We start from the raw sequence: 10,952 nt of genomic DNA, 5'->3' as shown, positions 1-10,952 counted from the left end.
TCAAATTTTCTCTTACCTTCACTAAATGCCTTCTTTACTGGCATCTGGGCTGAGTAATTTCTAACAAATAACTGACTTTTTATGCAAACTGATGACCTTGTTTTTACACTGGGAGAGCTTTAAACAACCAGTTGATCAGTGTGCAACCACCTTGGAAATTCAGTGGTCTTTCCCTCTTGATGGATTAAAGTAAGTTGCTGCACTTGATACAGGTGGGTGACGTAAACAGGTCATAGAAAGGCTTCCTCTGACACCAGAACAGTACATTCACAGCAGGATACTTCTCAACCTTTTAGTACAGGAATTCTGGACAAAACCTAAAGTAATGGAGAACAAAGACCCAAAAATAGGGACAGATTTTAAATAGTGCTCTTATAAACTTAGTAGATTTATTAAAAAAATGCACTTTTCTAAATTATATGAAGTCTGAAACTCAAATGTATGTCACTATTTAGTGATTTGAATCCTCAGTGATTTGCCAGAAAATCACAAATTTTATGAGGAACCAACCAAAAATATGAGGCAAAAATCTGGACAATTGAGAGGACTATGCAGTTTACGTGTTTAGTGATCACTTGTGAAGACTCAGAAGACATCTACTAAGTCTGAATACTGGTGAGTAGACTTGGCTGGGGTTATACACTGCAATAAGATCAGAGACTCTACCACCCATTCTTCCTGACACAGACAGCAAGATCTGATTTCTATACTCGTTCATGTAATTACTACTGACACACACAGTGGAGAGCAAGAATAACATTGCCCGAATATATGGCAAATGCACCCTGTCTAAGGAGTTCCAGAAAGGCCTGAAATACTAGGAAGACCTCCATTATCTCTATGTCATGTGCATGGTGGCATTTTGCTGAGTTCAAGCCCCTTGGATCAGCTGTCTTGGACAACGTCCCTCCCAGGGAGATGCGTCCACAGTGACCATGACTGATGGAAGGAGGATTAAAATGAGTGTCTGCTCTGCTGAGGCTGGAGTAATGAGTAATGAAGCCACCACTGTACATGTTTGCAGCAAGCTTTGGATATTCAGATAGAATAGTTGTGTAAAATCTTACCATAACCATAGATGTCCTCCTCTTCCATACTGCAGTATTCTTACTGTGGGATTTCCACCTCAGGCGACCCGACATTGGCTCCTCTACAAAAGCTTAACCCTGGTTGCTGTAGCTGTGTGGGATGTCACATGTAGCACCATAAACCAGGAAACTTAAATGTGACATCTGCATGCACAGACCTCAGAACTTGAAAGCCAGACAGTCTTAAGAGAGGAATATGTGATTGTCAGCTAGAAGAGTCAAGTGTCATATGCTGGCGAGTTGCTCTTGGTTAAGGGTAGAGCTGCCTAGAAGCTAGGAGCTAGGTTAGTAGTCCAATGCAATGCAGAGGAAGGCGGGAGTGATGGAATACATGCTACATGGAAGAGAAGGACATCTATGGTTATGGTACGATTTTACAGAACTAGTCTATGTCCTTCTATTCCTATGTTGCAGTATTCTCACTGTGGGAGAGTATCAGAGCTAATTAAAGCTAAGGGTGGCGGTAGAGATGGAAGATTCCAGAAACCCATGCAAGACTGTCCTAGCAAAGTTTGCCCTGGCTCTGGAGACTTTATCTAGTTTGTAGTGTTTGGTGAAGGTGTGGATAGTGGACCAGGTCACAGCTTCTAAAATGGAAGCTGTGTCCAGCCCTTTGAGGAAGGCTTCTGAAATAGTCATACCTCTAGTGGAATGAGCGCTCACCCCCTGGGGCAAAGGTTTGCCATGGTGAGAGCAGCAGAAATAAATGGATTTTCTGATCCATCCTGAAATAGTTTGCTTGGAAACTGCCTTGCCCATATCGCTGGGGTGGAAGGAGAGAAAAAGCTGTTCAGATTTTCTGAAGGGTTTAGATTTGTCTAGGTAGAATCTAAGTTGTCTGTGCACATCCCTGGAATGGAGAATCCTCTCACTCGTTAGTTGGAGAGGGGAAGAAGGTAGATAGGTGAACAAACTGATTTAAGACAGCTCATTTACTTTAGGCATGAAGGAAGGGTTAGTGAGTAAGGTCACCCTGTCCTTGTGGAATACAGTGTAGGGGGGCAGGCCATTAGTGCTTGCAACTCTGACATCCTCCTAGCAGAAGTGATGGCGACCAACAGTACAGTTTTCCATGTACAGAGTTGTAAAGTAGCACTGCTAGCCGGTTCAAAGGGGCTAAGTGTTAGTTTCTCCAGGGCAAAGTTTAGATGCCAGGGTGGAGGGGATTGGTTTTTAGGTGGCCTGATATGTAAGACCCCTCTTATCTAGCCTGGATAGTAAAGGGGGGGGGGGTCTAGAGGCAGGCAGATATGGCTGAGAGATGTACTTTCACCGAGGAGTAAGAAAGGCCATTCTTAATGAGCTCACACACATATGTAAGGACTAGGGAAGGGTCACAGCCTGACTGGGGTCCCTGTCTTTACGTAGACACCATTTTGGGAATCTCTCCCATTTTGATAAGTATGATTTTCTAGTAGCAGATTTCCTGTAAGCACATCCTCTGAATAGTGGTGTCTAAAAGGAATTAGAAGTTTATCACCTAGTGTGTTAGTGCTAACATCTGTGGGCGAGGATGGATCAGGGTTCCTTTTTGTGTGAGAAGGTCCACCTTGTGGGGTAACTTGTGGTGATTGCTCTTGGCTAGTTAGTGAAGTAGGGGAAACCAGTGCTGCCTTGGCCAATAGGGGGGTCACCGACAAGATGTTTGGTTTGTCCTTCCTGATTTTCAGTAGGACCTTTAGAATTAGAGGGAAGGGGGGGGAAGTGTAAAGAAACAGTCCCTTCCAAGGAATGCTGAAGGCATTTACTCTCCAGGCTAGGGGGAGTGATGCTTGGTGCAGAAACTGGACAATTGTCTGTTCTGGGGGAGACAAACAGATACATTTGAGGAGTGCCCCACCAGTGGACAATGTCTAGAAAGTTTCCCTGTTCAGCATCCACTCGTGCTGTAGAGAAGATGTTCTGCTTAGAAGATCTGCCTGTTTGTTGTCCTGAGAGGGTATGTTTGAAACCTGCAGGGAGAGGTTGTGCCTGGAGGCGAATTCCCAAATTTGTAGAGTTATTCTGCAAAGGAGGTAGGCTTTGGATCCTCCTTGTTTGCTGAAGTACCACATGACTGTGGTGTTGTCTGTGAATATTAGAAGGGGTCCCCGGTGGAAAGCAGGAAGAAAAGCCTCTAGGTCTAAGAGAACTGCAGTCATCTCCCTGACATTGATATGCTTCTTTTGAAGGGCAGGACTCCAATTTTCCTGAACTCTGAAGTCCTTGCAGGTAGCACCCCACCCTAGGTCTGAAGCATCTGTGAAGATGAACTGGTCTGGGGAGGGCATTTGTAGATACATTCCCGGGTTGAGACGGGTTTGTTGAATCCACCACCTTTGCTCTGATTTGAGGCAGGGCAGAAAGGGGATTTGCTTCTCTAAAGAATGTAGGTGTTATGACCACATGTTCTTGAGGTACCATTGGAACTCCTGCATATGCATTCTTGCCAAGGGAAGCATGGGAATAGTGGCTGCCATAAAGCCCAGGAGTTGCAGGAATTGTCTTGCAGAAATCAGATATTCTAGTAAAAGGTTTTGAAAGTGAGTGGAGAGGGAGTGGACATTTTTCTGAGGGAGAAAGACCTGCATTAGATCTGTCCTGATCCTGCAGCCCAGAAAAATTTTGTCTTGCTGAGGGAGCAAGGAAGATTTGTTTAAATTGAGGGTGAAGCCCAGGTTTTGAAGAAGGGTGGTGGTGAACCTGAGGTGGTCTCCGAGAAGGAATTATGTCTCTGCTAGAAGGAGAATGTTGTCTAAGTAGGGGCAGAGTTGTATACCTTGGGTCCTGCAGTAAGCAATGACTGGGGCTAGGCATTCTGTGAATACTCTGGGTGCTGTAGACAAATCAAAGGGCAAGGCTTTAAACTGAAAGTGAAAGCAGGGTCCAGAGAAACGTAGACATTTTCTGTTGGAGGGTTTTATTGGGGGGATATGGTGGTAAGCCTCCTTTAAATCCAGGGTGGCCATGAAGGCCTGGTCTGGGATAGGGGGGAGTAGGGTTGGGAGGGAGAGCATTTTGAAAGAAGGCACTTCTAGAAAGAGGTTCAGGAAAGATAGATCCAGTACAGGTCTCCAAGGACCATCTTTTTGGGGACCAGAAAGAGTCTTGAGTAAAATTATTTTCCTTCCTGCCTGGGAGGAACAGGTTCTATTAATCCTAGTTTTTGGAGGTCTTGAAGAATTTGTGGCAGTAGGTGGATTTGGTTTTTGGGGGGGAAAGGACTGGGCTTTGGGATTGGCTTTTCCCTCCAGGAAAGGAAGTACCCATTTTGGATGATACTCAGTACCCATTGGTCTGAACTGATGATTTTCCAGATGGGTAAACAGTGGGATAAGGCAGGCTGACAAAGGCAGACAGACACAGAAGTCACTCATTGTTGGGTGCATTTCTATCCTGAAAGGACTGTCTAGGACATGGTTGAGAGGTGGCAGGTCTGGAGAATGTTTGCCTTTCTGGTTCTCCTACTGTGCCTAGAGGACAAAGGGGTGGCAGATGAAGGGGTTCTCTTGGCAAATGAGGTTTTCGCAGGGTAGTTCCTGTAATACTTTGGAATAGGGGACACAAGCAAATGCTTGATGTTTTGCAGTTCCTTGCTTTTCTCCTGCAGATTTTTAAAAAGCTCGGCAGACTATTTTCCAAACCAAAGGTTATGATCTAAGGGGGCATCCAGAATCTTAGTTCAGCCAGAGGTTGTAGGCGCAGCCAGAAATATCTGCGGATGACAGAAGCTGCTGACCTAGCAGAGGCCTCTGCAACATCATAACTGCACCTTCTGGTTACCTGTAAAGCCAGAGACAATTTAGATGTTATGTCTGTTTTGGTAGGGCAGTCAGGTGTGAAAGCCAGGAGGTTAGTTGCTTTAGAGAAAAGGTCCAGTACATATTTTACCACATGTCTGGTAATTTATAGCACGGAAGGGCAGGGTGGAAGAGGTGTTCACTTTTTTTTTACCAATCCTGTCCATGGTTTTGCTGTCTTTATCAGTAGGCAAAAGAGATGCAGAAGGAATAAGTCTGGATTGCTTGTCTGGGGAGAGAGAATGACTGCAGGGTCTGCCAAGGGGGGTTTAACTAAGAATATTTGGTCATCAAGAACCTTATAAAAACTGTCTGGTCTTTTAGGTGCAGGTGGTTGAGAGTCTGGGTTTTTGGATGCAGAGGTAAAAGCATCCAGACAGACAGGTAAGACTGGTGGGATGGCTGATTGGGAGGGAGACTCCACTTGAAGGAGTTCAAAATACCTCCTCTGTGTGTCAGTCACTGGGTGGTGTCCCATTTAAAGTACTCTGTTACTCTACTTATTGTTTCATCTAAGGTAATGTCCTCTAGTGGTAAGTCCCCTTCAACAGATTCCTCATCTGGTGAATAATATTCTACAGAAAAGGCAATCTGGGATGCATAAGAAATGGACTCTTCAGAAGAAGAGTAGTAAGGTACTATAGTCCCTCCTCTCCTTTTTGGGTAGTCTGCAAAGGGAGAGAAATGGCAGAGGCAGGCCTTGGGATGAGCACAAGTATAGTGGAGGGTGTAGAGCCTGTAGGTATGGGGGCCATAAAGGCCTGCATCAGAGAGTTACTGAAAGCCTGCCAGTCAGGGACTCCTTCAGGGGTAGGACTCAGATGTTTAGTTTTGTGTTTACGTTTAGTAGGCGTAGGTTTGGGAGAAGGCCTAGGTTCAGAAGATTGGGTCTCAGGAATAAGAGTCTCTGAAGGCCAAATGACTGTTTCTGGTTCCCCCTCGACATTGGTAGGAACTGACGTCTGGGCTATCTCCATGGATGTGCAGGCCTCAACTTCTGAAGCGGCTTCCTCGGTGGGAGCTGTCATAGTCGGTTCTGTCAGATGCCCTTCAACTCCTATATTGGAAGCTGGCAGGATGTCCGATGGCAGAGAGGCAATGGAAGTAGGCCTAGAAACTTTGGCTTTTTTTCCGCGGTGGTTCAGTTGGAGCAGCTGATTCAGGGTCCAGGGTAAGAGTAACCTTTTTGAGACGTTGGTTCTCTAAATATAATTTTAGTGTGGCCAGACGGCTGCGGAGGGTCTTCGATACTTGGCAAATGGAACATGGAGAATGATCGTGTTCCTTCCCAAGACAAAAGACACAACAGTCGTGGGTATCCTTATGCGGTATCTGACGCCCGCAACGGCATTTGCCCTTTTCAGCTGACACTGGTCAATATAAAATACAGCTAACCAAGTTCAAGCAAAAAGAACATAAGGCTTCCCCAACTGGGTACTTAGCTTTTTAGACGTCTTCCAGAGTATGAGCGAAGCGAATGATGTGACGTCGCCTGCGGCTAAAAAGTTCTGAGGTCTGCACATGCAGACATTACATTTAAGGTCCCTGGTTTATGGCCCTATGTGTGATGTCCCACGCAACTACAGCAACCAGGCTTAAGCTTTTGTATAGGAGCCAACACCTGAGGTGGGAAATCCCACAGTAAGAATACTGCAACATAGGAATAGAAGGACATAGGCTGTTCTACTAGTGCTTCCGACTGAGACTAATGAACTCTGTGTCTGTTGTAGAACCCTCATGTAACATCTGACCAAGAGTACCATGAGAACTGGTGCTGTTATGAGTTCTAGTGCCCTTATAATAAATGCTGCTGATAAGAGACTAATGAAGCAGAGAGTAGTCTGACAGAGACCTGAAATGGAAGTATTCTCTCTAATGGAATACTGGCTATTTTTAATCTGCTGTCCAGCTGACATCCTATAGAGTTCAGTGTGTGAGATGGCTCCAGCTGCATCTCCGCAGTATTTATGAAGTTCACAGAGTCAGGCAGAGTTTAGGAAAACAGTACTTTGCTCAAACTACAGACTCCTCAAGACTGTGGCTATAAGTCAGTTATTCAGGTAAGGGAAGACTCATTCTCAGCAGTCTCAGATGAAATGTTACTGCTGCCATGACTCTGGTGAACATACTGGGTAGGGCAGGGCTCTGAACTAATGATGACTGTCTGTCAAAGCAAGGAACCTTCCAGGAAGTCTTTGCTAGCACAGCCATCTTTGAAATCTACAGGACTGACTGCACTGAGGATATTCAGCACTTGATTTTCTATACAGAGAGATTTGTGCCACTGATGTTCAGTACTGGTATAAGGTCATTCATCGTTTTGGGAATTAAAAACAACACAGGGTAGACTCCAGTGCCTACCTGCTCTGGTAAGACCTTTTGGATGACTAGTTTTTCTAATAGGTTATAAGTCACTAACTTTGCTGCCCACATATGTCAGGATAGGACATCTGATAACTGACAGATGGCAGATTTCAGTCTTTCCACAATGGGAATAGAATAGTCTCTGGATATAATCAACCCTAACCATTTGCCCTGCATGATGCCAGCCACATAGACTGATGCAGGGATATCTAACCTCAGACTGCCAACAGAGGTGGAAAGTCAAGCACGTCTTCAGGGGTGATGCTGATGACACCTGGGATGACAACTAGAGAACACCTGATTTTTCAGACACCTATGCATTGGAGTCTGTTGGAGACATCCCCTCCACTGCACAAGTTTCTGTCAAAGCGTTGCTCATATTGTGGGTGCTTACACCATGTTACTAAACTTCCTTTTGATTAACAGCATAAGTTCTCTAGGATGTAGGCAACCTGGCAACAACAGCCAAAACTGTTTATCCCTCCAGTTTGCTTCTGGGCAACTTTTCCTTTACATAAGGCCCAATGAGGGTGGACCCAAACATATGGAGCACTTGCAAAAGACACATTTAATTATTCCATGAATCCACAAAGTGTGATCAAGGCCTGCCTCCTCACAGATATGTCTGTCCTAGCAGCTCTTGCTGTTCCATCTGCCACACTGTGAATCAGCCTTATGGAGTGCAATGTTATACTACTCATGTCTGCTGTCTCTGACTCAATCTATGAAAATCAGTATATAACAAATTGTTTCTAGAGCCTTTTCCACAAGATCTCACAGAAATCTGAACATGTGTCACAAACAGTTTAAGCCCTAAACGAAAAAGTACCTGATGCATAAGCATGCCTTCCCAACAGATCCAAAGTCCTACAATCCTTATGTGTGGGATGAATCCCATGGGACAAATGAGCCCTTTCTTGTTTGTATACAAATCTACAACTGAATCAGCAAAGGAAGATTTACTCCAGTGCAGCCTGCGCTTCGATGGCTGGAGGATCCTGTCCAGTTTCCATGGGACTGGCGCCACAATGTAAGCTTTTTGACATGCCAGATTCACAATTAAAAAAAATCATTTTGTCTGGAGGTGGGACCATTCATGCTCCAGGTGGTGCAGACTGAAAAGCCACCTGAAGGATCTCTTCATCATGGGTGTGGAGACTACGGGCCATGATCGCATCTGCCACATTAATTCAAGGACTTCTTCAAATGTGAGGTCTTCAAGAAAGGATTGTGGGGAAGCCTGTCACAGACTAACATCTCTGTCTGGAATGGGAGATTCCAGTGGACAGTACAAATACCTTCTCTTGCACACCCTCTCCTCAGCACTCTAGAAGTGAGCTCATCTGACAGCACAAGCACAATAATCCCCCAGACCTTTAGTATCTTTACTACCAGGTACTGCTATTATGGGAATGGATAACTCAAGGTCTCAGTCTGGATGATGTCAAAAGGTGGTGGATGCCTGTTCTAATGCTAGGAATCAGGATGATCTCTAAGGTATAAGAATACATACCCCATTTTAGATAACAGTGCCAAAACTGTTGGTGCTAAAGAAATCAATACTGCTGCTGACAAAAATCGATATTGAAGTGGTGACATTGAATGACAAAGCTAAAGTTAGACACGATGCTGGTCAAAGCAATGAGCCAGTGACACTGATAGCTTCAGGTCTAGTGGATGTTGACACGGACTGTGTCAATGCTGAGGCCACAGGTGCCAAGGGTGTCTAATGATGGAACAAAAACTGCAGGTGCTGATAAGAGTAACATGGTACCCATAGTCAACTCATACTCTTAGTGCCAGAAATGGACCTGGTATGGGAGCATGACAGATGGAAGAGGAGAGACCATCTCTTGCAGCCCTAGGAAAAAAAAAACAGTGGGGGATACCAAGTTTAAGCTGGCCTTAACTAAGGCCTTCATCATTCTGTCCTGGTCAATGCTAATCAAAAGGCTCATTACAGATCTACTGAAATATAAAGAAAGAGCTGACAAGGATCTATACTCTAAATAACACACTCTTTTGGGACCAGGTTGGTCAACACAAACTTCAAGCTAGGAAACTCCAGCAGTAGTAGCAACTGGAAATTGAGAAGACTTGATACAGTGTTAGTAGCTGGGATGACTGGAATAGTTTTCTAGCCTCATGGCCTACTATCTTTATTTTTTCTTCTTCTCTTCTTGCCCTTCCTTTCTTCTGCCTTCTGGTTTCTGGTGGCAAAATACCCTTCACTATTTTCCCTTTCTTACAAAGCTCTAGATCCAAAACTTTTGCATATGTCCTAGTATAGTATGCACGCATTTGACATTATAGCTCATGCATGCCTTTGGCATAGGGAGCACCTGGAAGTCTTGTTTTTATCCATAAAAGCACTAAACACAATGATGATGACAGTTAAGCTAAGATGCTTGTCCAACACTCTAACATAGTAGTAGTCATGGTTAAATTATCCCATACAAATACTGCAATTCAAGCTCCTGTCAAACACTTAAGCTATAAACAACAAATAATACCAATAGCTGCTTGACCAAAAACCTGTAAAAACAAGTAAACCATGATGTAAATGTCATATCAATGGAAAAAGAAAAAAATCACTGGAGAATATTAAGTTCAGTTAGATGATGTCTGACTAACTGGAGAAACAGAAGGGTGAATGGCCTAATGTAAACCAATGGTCTGTACTGGGCTTGAAAATGTACTGAAAAATGTACTAAAGTAAAAAGGAACAAAAACTAACTACAGTAACAGCGATAGTGTTTTAAGGTAGCTACCTGGAGAAAGACCAAACTCACCTCCCTTTGTAATGAAGAAATCCCTGCCCAAATGCACAAATTCCCTCAAACACAGGAGGAGCCGTCAAACACTTCTAAGTGGCAAAACAAGACATGGATGTAGAGGGAAGAGGGTTGTCTTATGTTATGGTAACAACGGTAGGAAAGGAACATAGGAGAGCTCCCAAAAGATGCTGAAATTTACCAGTGACTGCTGGTCCTCCTACAACAGTTCGAGGACTATATCATGTAAGATAAAATAATTTAGAATCTGCAAGTAGAACTAGAACAAAGGCACAAGAGTAATGCAAAGTTTTCAAAAGGTTGCTGGATTCCAGTAAGAACAGAAGCACCTACAGACCACAGAGGATAAAAACTCCTACTGAAACAGATTACTATCATACACTTTAGATGTTGAGTACACAGTTAATATAGTGGAACAATGCTTCAACAGAGGTACTGGTTTGACCAAGTGGACGAAACTATGCTCATCCATCTATTGACAAATATTAAGCATTTCTAGATCTCACCAAGTGATCTGTAAATTAAGCCCAACTGGTGGCACTGGGTCTATAAATGAAGTGTACGGAGATGCAGCTCTTTAGAAAGTGCCTTTATGATACATCAGTTCCAGTAAAGCTGGAGGACAAACACCTTTCTCTGTCTCCTGTGGCAGAAGAATTCAAGTTTATTAGATCCAGTACAATTCTACACACTGCAAGAATCAGAATGATGTGCACAATGACCATAACTTCTATGGTATGGAAGCAAGCAAGCAACTAATATGCTTACGGGCCATGTAAAAGTCTCATCTCTGAAATGGGTCTCAAAACTGGATTTTCAAATGCAAAACATCAGAATCAGTTTCTGAGAAAGACTATAAGAATACCTCCTACACCTGGGCTGGTGATGCAACTGGCAAGCATATGGTTAATACAAAGTGGTGAAAT

The sequence above is a fragment of the Protopterus annectens genome, chromosome 7.part0, assembly GCF_019279795.1.
Source record: "Protopterus annectens isolate FY-2018-M chromosome 7.part0, PAN1.0, whole genome shotgun sequence".
Lineage (NCBI taxonomy): Eukaryota > Metazoa > Chordata > Ceratodontiformes > Protopteridae > Protopterus > Protopterus annectens.
Note: the sequence above shows the minus strand (reverse complement) of the source record.